The sequence below is a fragment of the Thermobia domestica genome, chromosome 14 (genome assembly GCF_964235325.1).
Source record: "Thermobia domestica chromosome 14, izTheDome1.hap1.1, whole genome shotgun sequence".
In the NCBI taxonomy this organism is placed as follows: Eukaryota; Metazoa; Arthropoda; class Insecta; order Zygentoma; family Lepismatidae; genus Thermobia; species Thermobia domestica.
The window spans coordinates 60,520,533-60,531,339 of NC_137467.1; positions in this window are offsets into that span (position 1 = coordinate 60,520,533).

The window sequence follows — 10,807 nt, forward strand, 5'->3', positions numbered from 1 at the left end:
GGAGGTTTGTCCGTCGATGCTAATAATGTTAAAAATCTGTATGTACAAACGAAAATACCACAAACGCACAGTGGTAGTACAATGCATAGAACAGCACCGCACAGAAATGAAGTATCGCACGAGCCACCGGTGACTCGTAACGCAGAGAACGTGTTAAGAAAATAAACAGGAGAATCATATAAATTCAATTGGACTATGTTATATTTAAACACGTGTTCCGTAACAAGTCGTAGCGTACCCCAGTGCTTTGAGCTTTTCGTAGCCAACTGTCCAATATGTGACTTCCGAGCATAATTTTAAAATCGAAGGAAGGAGTGAGAATATACGGGGTAGGGAATAAAAGAAACAATTATTGTTGTCAGTATATATCATCACATGAGAACCAGAGCAACGTAATTCCATTTTCGTAGGTTTACAGGCGAGAGGAGAAAATTATTATTTTCTTAGAAAGATGTTTTTAATAAGATAGTAATTGAGGTACATTACAACAGATGATCGACAAGGAGAACAAATCGCGTTCCGTTCCATTTACACAACGTGAGGCTTTCAAAATTATGTTCAAACATGAAGAACACGAAAATCGAATTTTTACTGTTATGTTATTAGTGTTAGTTTAGTGTTATGTGTCCTCTGGTTCTCATGCGACGATATGTAGTAAGGGATCTGTGAATAGCGTATCTGCAACACCATGTCTTCATGATGCCTTTCATGACGCTTCTTTCTCTATCTCAGGGGACCTGCCTTCTTCTTCTCTCCTTGTGGCTTACTGAGAAGAAGAGCAAGTATATTATGACGTCAAAGAGCACCCACTTAAAAATATCATATTGACACAAACCATCATAATTCAAGTGCTGCAACCATTGAATAACATGCTGACACACATTTATTCACTTGGAGTCTGGACATCTCTGCTGTAAATCCATTTGTGTAATGTTCATTATTTTTCCTCTTTAAGAATTAATGTAGAAGGGGAATTTTTGATCTAGGGTAGAGTATTTTTCAATTCAAGCATTGGCAACAATGCGTACGGGCTGTGAGTACGAGTATATGTGTTAGTGTGTGTTTTGGTAAAAAGCGACAATTGCACACACTCTCCCACTCCTGCAGCCTACTTTATTCCTTTCCCCCGCATTTGACCCGTTCCTTCTTTTGCAGTTGCTCTTCTGGGTGTGTTGAATAGAAAGGTCAAAAGGAACGATGTCTCTAACTAACCGTTCCCCCTTTTAACATATTGTTAAGAGTTAAATGGGCCACGATAATGAAATCGACATCACGATTTCCTGCAGACTTTTCTCTGAGTGTGACGAACTACCTACACTTTGTATCAGTCCAAGCTTTAATGCTTTGACCTAGACTGAAAAAAAAATCTTTATCTAACCTTTTACCTATCTCTTTTACATCATTTCCATGGAAACACTCAAATTCCTTTTCAACTTAGTTGTGGATATAATACGTTATCATACATTTGAAGGAATTTTCTTTTGCTGTTCATGAGATGATTCTATATTTGTTTCATATATCTTAAAACATTTGATTTAACTCCCATTGGAATTATTATTACCGGTACTATAATAATAATAATAATAATAATAATAATAATAATATAAAAAAATCAGGTACTGTATACACAATATTTTTCATCTAATAAGCATTTTTATATTTTTCAGGCTACATTTCAGGTTCTTTTGTGGACCTGGAACCCTTTTAACACAGGCCCTTTTGATGCGGGACCCTTCCGACTCGGGCAATTTTGACGTGGGCCCATTTTTACTCGGGTCTTTCTGTCCTCATCTTTCTGTCCGGGCCCTTCTGATGTGGCAGCGTATTTACATTACAATTAAAAGTTATAAATTGTTTTTTTATGAAGTATACGACGACTTATACATTATTCTAATTCTGTTGCTGTGGGCGAGAAAATCTACTGGGTAGACGATCGCCCCCCCCCTTCGCAGCGCCGTCTCTGCTCAAGCATATTATTTTAATTACTTTGAGTAATCCATTGATAGATAGATATATGTATCATCTCTGAACATAATTAAAGTTAAAAATATTAAAAATTCTATCTTTTTAAGGAAGAGCTAAAAATGGTACATGGGTATTTTGAACTTTCCCACTTACCTTTTATGATAAAATTTCATCTTATATACCGTAGTAACTAATTACACTTCGAACATTTATTTATTTATTTATTTATTTAAGAGTCACCAAATACAGCTCAAGAGGCCACTTTATACTGGATATCTAACAACAACAATAATAACAATGGAAAGGATTTGGGAAGGTATCGGCCAGGGCCTGTTTAGTAGGTATCATCCAGGCACTTGCCTGGTAGGACTGAGGGAAATCCTGGAAAACTCCAGCCAGGATGATCGGCAGCAGGAATCGAACCCAGTACTTCCCGAATGCGAAGCCAACGCTCTACCACTTGAGTTACTTCGCTCGATAAAGTTCTTCTTGGATATTTGGTGGTTTATTGGTGATTTTGTAGGAACCCAGAAACCACGCGTCCTAGGCTGACAGGATCCAAGGCCCTTTGCGGCCAAAGAGTCTATATACGTACCTCTCAGAGACTAGGCATCCTAAAGATGGGGATAAAACTCAGGCCAAGGCGTCCTACCAAAAGGAACTCTGATAGACCAGGTAAGGATACGTAGTGGTAAGGATAAAGAAGCTCTCATAGACCAGGTGTCCTAGAGAGTGATAAGAATAAAAGAGCTCTCAGAGCCCAGGCGTCCTAGCGAATGGTAAGGATAAAGAAGCTCTCAGAGATCAGGCGTCCTAGAGAATGGTAATGATAAAGAAGCTCTCAGAGACCAGGCGTTCTGAAGAATGGTAAGGATAAAGAAGCTCCCAGAGACCAGGCGTCCTAGAAAATGGTAAGGAAAAAAGAGCTCTCAGAGACCAGGCGTCCCAGAGAGTGATAAGGATAAAGGAGCTCTCAGAGAGCAGGCGTTCTAGAGAGTGGAGGTGATAATCAATTGGTGGAGAGTGATGTCTTTTGCGGAGTTTTGGTTCTTTGGATCCAGAAATGCTGATCACGTCATTAATATTCGTCAATTGACGATGGTTGATATTGTCTTCTTGGTGGTTGTCGTCTGTAGTTTATTTACAGCGAGCACGTACAGAACCTAGCGATATAAATTAAAGAGTTTATCATAATTTCGCGCTAAGTTCCACTAATTATACTCTCTACGAACATCTTTCTACAGTGGCGGATCTAGAAGGTAAAAGCTGGGGGGAGGCAGCCAAAACTCAGACTATGGTATGTACAGACCTTATCATGAGTTTACAAATTTTCATGTTCGCTGCAGAAGTTTTCAACTTAATTCTCTTCCGATGGTTATTATGGCTAGGTTGGACGTTGATATTGTAGACCTCAAGTATTGTTTTACACATTGCATAACAGAAAAACTGCAACTGAACTATATCTAATGTTTCAAACATTTTTCCAATACTTTGTGGTGGACAAACACCGTGTGCGTGGGTTTTCTCGGGGTTCTCCCGTTTCCTCCCACTTTCTTCATTCCACCATTTCATTCATTACTCATCATCACCGTCTCCTTTAGCCTAACCGGCATAACCGTGGGACGTAAAACTCACAGATTTCATTTCATTTTTTTTTTCATTTTTCCAATAAAAATTAAAAGTCAACGCTTACTATAAACTTTTTTAAAAAAAGAAATAAGATTTTAGTTATATTTGTCACTCAGAAATAGTGGGGAGGCTAGAGCCTCCGGCCCCGGTCTAGAACCACCTCTGTCTTTTTCTATTGTGCAGCATATTTTTTTAGGTTCACAAATAATTTGTTTTTCTAGATTTTTCTCGAGAAGGGCGTAGCGTAGCGTAGTCGTTAACGCTCTCCCCTTCGGTGCGAGTGGTCTCGGATTCGGTTCCCGATGGGGATACTCAGTCGAAATAGCTTAAAGATCTTTTTTTCAGGGCAGCCATCCTGAATGAGGTTTTCCTGGTTTCTCCCTCATTCACAGCCGGCAAATGCCCGGGTGGTATCTCAAATATAGATCTCAGGCTGCTTCCTTCCCTCCTTTTCCCTCGGATAATGTGATCTCCGAGGGACGTGACCCCTCACACGTGATGGGCTAACATAACCATAAATGCCGAAAGCCCAGAAATCTAAATCTTAAATCCTTAATTTTTCTTCAAAGACAAGACAGGAGGATTTGCGTTCACTCATATACCTTTTCGTTCCGTTAATGGAGATCTATAAATCGGTATGTGTTTTATCTTTGGATATATCTCAACGTAAACTATTAATATGGTAAAATTAAACATAAACAGTACAATAATAAACAAAACAATTAGTTTCAAGAGTTAATTGCGTATGTCATTACTACGCATTAATTTATTGTAATATTAAATTCCTATTCTTCAATTTTTTTTGCAAAACAATTTCCCGATTTAGCAATGAGAAAGAAGGAAAAGAGTCAGTCGCAGTTTTCCTCTGCGTTAAATTACTTGAACATAAACAAATAAAACTCCTACGTGACTTCTTCCGGTCCATAATTAAATTACATTAATAAACCCTTGTGTTGTATTTAATAAACTAATTGAAAAGCGCTCTATATGGTCAAAAAAATGCGATCTGTATCATTTATTTGTTCAGATCAGAAACCATTTAGGAATAAAATCGTTAAGGGACACGTTATTTAATGTTTACGACCAAAAATGTTGAAATATTATGCATCAGTTAACCAATTTAATTAGTCGCCTACATATGTATGTGTGTGTATGTTTGATTTGCGTTTATAAGCTTGTGTGATTTCAGGTAATTTCTTTATATAACAAGACTTGAAACCAATTTATGTTTTCAAAAAGTTTATATATATATATACATATATATATATATATATATATATATATATATATATATATATATATATATATATATATATATATATATATATATATATATATATATATGTATTTGTTTATACGTGTGTTCAATGTGCTATAAATATTTTTTATTGGGGAATCATTATAAATATACAGTTAACGCTGATCGTTATGTGATCCGATAATGTGAGTTTCTACGTTATAAAATCCCCCACCAACCTCTTCGTTTCGACGTTGTAATACAATCCATCAAGTAATATTTCCTACTTAAATTTCTCGTTTCCCTTTTCTTAATGGTGGCACGCCTTTTCTATCGTCCACTCTGCACACAACTCTTCTCAAATAATATGGTAATCCGCTTCATTAAATTTTCTTGGTTATTTGCTGTATGATTACATTTTTGTTCATTTTATACAAGGTGTTACAATATTTTGCCAACAGATTCCTCACATTAAAATAAGAAAAGAAGTTAATATGGGCCTGTGCTCAAAACTGGATTATTTCGGAGTCATAGGGTGCCGAAAAGGTGAAATAATAAGTGAAAGTTCATAGCTCCATTACTATGGAAGCTATCGTAGCCGGGTGAAAACGTTACTGAGGAACTGGTATGTGAACTACCTAAATATCCATGTTTAAGAATGTTCCAGTACTTGCACACCAATTTTTAAAGACGTAGGTGGAGAGTGATCAAGTACTCCCGAACAGCCTTTCTAAAAATGATTGTGCAACTACTGGAGGTTCTGATGGATGGGTATTTGGATAGTTCACATACTAGTTCCTCAATGATGTCATGATCCGACTACGATAGCTTCCATATGTGAGAAATCTGTTCCCAAAATATTAAGATACATTTATGTAACACCATGTATACTCGTAGAACTCAGCTTATTTTATGTATTCTTCTTCATATTGAAGTTATTTATTATTATTATTATTATTATTATTATTATTATTATTATTATTATTATTATTATTATTATTATTATTATTATTATTATTATTAAGGAACCTAGCTACTATACGGTTAGAGTACGCCAAGGCCGGCCAGTTCGGCCAAGGTTCGATTTTCAGTGAGAGCTCATGTAGTTCGAATGTCAGGTAAGCTGTATGTTAACGTGTCACATAGTTTAAATTACAGAAAGCGATACTAAATTTCAATCCAATCTACTAACCAATTTACTATTTTATTGTTATGTTTGTTTGTTATAGTTTGGCTCCCTTTTCAGCATCGATGCTATATGAGACGTGCACTTAGAGCTTGCAATGAAATCCCAATCACTAATACGGTAACATATTGTCGATGTTCTCTCACCGGTAATCGAACCGAAGACCATGTATACCAAAACGAGCTAGTCACTACACTAGTGAGAGAGCGGGTTATTATTTATTGATCTTACGCAATGTTACGTGATACTTTGCAGGTTCAATGCTTTGAACGAAATACAGGGTGGTCCAAAAGTAGGTATAAAACCCTGCATTGATCAACTACACTGAGAAAAATCCATTATCCGGACAGCGGTATATTGTACAAATACAAGGATTCGTTATGTTTACTAAGGAAATCTGTACGGAGCGTACTTTATCCATATGATACACAGCTACTGCCTTTAACGCGCTTGGATGTTATATCATGTCGCTGCAGGATGTCTGATATCTAACAATCTTCCGTATTTTATATACGTATACGTATGTTAAATACTTCAGCTATATGTTATATACGTCCATCTGTGTGTGAGGTCCTGACCGCCTATAGACACCTCTTTCTTGCACCATAGATGACGTCATGAAACAACTGTCGTATGCTTGCGAGCTGGTTTATAAACGAGGTTGTTTACAAACGGAAAAGAATAGCGGAAGGAAAGAAAAGCCTGGGTAAGTGCAATAGTAAATTATCACTTTAGTTAAATATTCCATTAATTATATATTCCTTTAGTATAACTTGCTTTAAAATAGTACTAAACAAGTAATGTGATTTATGACCACAATTCTTACTATTGTAACTCGTTAATGGTTGAGGAGAAAGAAATGGGTTAATCTGAATTTTGAGAAATCTTTGAATATTAATGTTCTGTAACTTTTTACATTTCAAGGTACGCAAAATGAATGTTATGTGTTTATTCTTTCCTTTTTATATGTGACGGTTTATTACTTGATGGAGATTTACTACAGGACTGCTTAACATAATTGCTAAGAAACCGTTTTCAGCGCGAACATTTTCTTGTGTAGTGAAGATTTAGGATTTAGATTTCTGGGCTTTCGGCATCAATGACCTTGTTAGCCCGTCACATGTGAGTTATGACGTCGCTCGGTGAGCACACTATCCGGGGAAAGGGAAGGAAGCAAACGGCCTGGGACCTATATGTTGGGTACTACCCGGCATTTGCCTGGTATGAAATGAGGAAAACCCAAGAAAGCCTCATTCAGGATGTCTGGACTTAAAAGCTTTTGATACTTTTTCGACCGAGTGCCCCTACCGGAATCGAACCTGGGTCCGCTCGTACCGAAGGCGAGAGCGTTAGCAACTACGCTACGCGGAGCCACTTGTGTCTAGGAAACCTATTTTTACTAGGATATTTGCAACAAAATTTATTTCCTTTCTTTCTTTATTTTTCTTTTTCTTTTTGTTTTTTAACAATAAAACAAAACATATTTTACAGCCTCACTGAAATTTAAAAACAGCAGTCAGGGAGAGCTCACGTTTAAGATTCTTTTTGTTTTGTTTTGTTTTGTTTTGTTTTGCTTGTTATGTTCTCTAGTTAACTAATGTTTGAGTTCCTGAGAATTACATTATTATTATTATTGTTTCATAATTTTCGAACCAAAAATTAGATGTTTTTCTTTTTTTCCTTGTGATGACGTCATTGTGGCAAGTTGGGGTGTTTGTATCGTACCTTGGCATTAATTTGGTTACTAGCACATAGTGTCAAGGTCATAAGTTGTAGGCCGCTTGAAACAGCTATTACACAGTTGAGTGTCAGGCGTTTGACTTGCAACTTTCGTTACAGCGTCTAAATTGCAGTATTGGATTGCGTCCAGCTTCTATGGCTGGTAAAAAAGTTATATCGCTTTCGTAATATGGTAAGAAATACAATGTAACAGTTAGGTATAGTATATATGACTAGTTTAATTAGTCGGAAATTACTCTGTTTCCTTGTCTTATTCTTTCGATTATGTTTAAGTACTGTGTCTTCATAGTATTGTTTCACTATTTCTAGAAGGAATTAAGTATTAACGAAGTAAAGAATAAGCAGAAGCCCACTTTGACGTTTACTATTTCTCATACTTCATTGAGAATGTTTTGATCCCCAATTGCGCAAACTTCTAATATGTATGTGTGTTTCTTTTTGTTGTTGTTGTTCTAGTATGTATGTGTGTTTCTTTTTGTTGTTGTTGTTGTTGTTGCTTACACTGCTATAGATATGAGCTCCTTCATGGCTAAGCGGTTAGCGTACGCGCCTTTGGTGTGGGAAACCCGCGTTCGATTCCCGGCGGGAGTGGTTCGGAGTCCATGTTAATCAGTAAGTCCACGTCTCATACAGCCTCGTTGCAGAAAAGGATATTAAAATCAACTCAGCACTGCTTTACAGATGGAGTTGTTTGATTCAGGGTTCGAATGAAGCTTTTTACGGGAAGCAGGCACGTAGCCAAGGGGTGGGTCCAGACCCCCCCCCTTCGGATCCAGAAATGAAAAATATTAAGGAAAGATGAAACAGAAAGAAACAGATGAATCAGCCTCAAAAATATAAAGCTACAATAAGCGTTTTGGTTACTCTTTCTTACGAGGAGCTTTGTGTGGAGGAAACGGGAGGGGGGGGGGCGGATCAAGTTGAAATTGGATATTATTATAACGGAACATTCCGAATTCCATCTAGCTCCATGTTAACCGTATGCAGCGGCGCAAATCTGTCTTCAACATTGGGAGGGACGGGTAAGACAGTTCTCATAATTTTTTTAAGGATGTTCAAATTATGAAGTTGAAAAACAATGCTGCGGAGGATCAGGGGAGCAGAGTTGTCTTCAAAATTGTGAGGTGGGCAGATTTAAGGCTTATTCTGGGGTGGGGACATCAATTTCATCTTACTTTCCTTTGTGGCAATCGGACACAAATCATCACATTTCTCTCCAAAAAACGCATTTCAAATCGGATTATTGAGGGGAAAGTCCCTCCCCCAGTTCTAAGATTGGAGGGGGCATGTCCTCATCCCCCCGGGACTTGCGCCAGTAACCCTATGGACTACAAATGACGATCGATAAACCGGTTCTTTCAGATAGCCTGTCAGAACTTAAGCAATGCCCAGAATTACCAATAATATGAACCATTTTGAATTTCGCGGCAACACTAATCCATTTTATAGGATGTCTTTACTCCAGAAAGAGATCTCGTTGCTATCCTTGACGGCATTGAACTAAGATAAGAGAAATAGAAAGAAGACGAGAAGAACCGAGTTCGAATGACCTTGGAAGACTATGTCTTTGTCAATACTTTTTTCTATTCTTTTACGCAAGATTTCTTCATAATTCTTTAATTAAAATACTTACTAACATATCCTCATTTTATTGTCCTAACAAATCAATATGGATATGTTGTCAGTAAAATAGTTTACATTGATCGAACCCCTGGTGTGATAACCACAGTATTTCGTCACAGACCTCCCGTATTGCGAAATCGTGGCTACGTGCCTGCGGGGAGGGGGCGACTTTTCAGATATACAATCCAAGCCTTTTATTTCTCAGTGATGCAAGATATAATATATAGTATATAATATGTAAAATATGAAATGAGGGAACATATTTTCCCGGCAAGGGAGAAATTCTTTGGCGAGTTGGGGAAATTACTTGACGAGAGGGAAAATCTTCATCCTCCCGTTGATTCAAATCTTGATCGAAGATCATGCGAGTAGGATTCCATATTATGCTGTAGGTGTAGGTAGTACACAGTCTTGGCGCTGAATAGGACGCTAAGCTTCAAGCCAACCACATGTCTGTAATAACCTATTGCGATTGAATGGTAATGTAACGTAATGTACGATATGTGCATTTTCTAGATGCCATAAAATTATAATTTTAATTGAACATTCCACGATTATATACTTCAGGTTAAAGGAGTTTGATGATTAATTGAAGTGAATAATCGAGGCAGTGATTCTCAATCTTCTTGACTTACGACACACTTTAGTAAACCCCAATGACATCGATATATTTGTTTAGATTTTGGATTGCTTTCCAACAAGTCGAGCCGCGCCAAAGTTGTAGGCTTACTAAGTTAAGTGAACTGATCCTAATCTAAATCCATTGTTTTCGGGGGCGCAGAAATGGACAGTGACACTTCCGATACTATTTAAATCAAAATTCAGCCAAGCAACTTGGGGAGGGAAAGAGGGGAGACGGATCTTACAAATGATCGAAAATAACCGATATGAGAGAGCGTTTCGTAATAGTAAAAAAAGTGACTGACTAACGTAACATACATGTATTACTGGTTTTCTTATTTTCACCCAACGAAGCAGGTAATTAACGCTAGTACTAGGTATGTGTAGACTAAATGAGGTGATTTGCTTCGTGACCCTTCGAACAATGTACGAAGCGGATGCAAGCAGTTAGTACATGGAGTTAGCTTACCTAAATTTAGATTTCGCTTTCCGAAATCTTAATGGATGTATTAAGTGATTTCGTTACTTACACTCTTAATCTCTAAATACAAGGATTCAGAACACATTTTCGATTCCAAACTATGACTCTGCTAGACAAAGAAAGCATAGTCCAGTGTATGTTTTACTTCATTTTCATATACGTGCTCGTAGGTTTTGTCGGGGACTTGTTTCCTCCCACTTTCTCATTTCACCAAATATTCCATAATCATTAACTTGCTTTAATCACCGACTCCCTTAGCCTAACAGCATAATAGTGGGACATTAAACTCAAAGACTTTATTTTTATTTTCAAGTAATTACTTTTC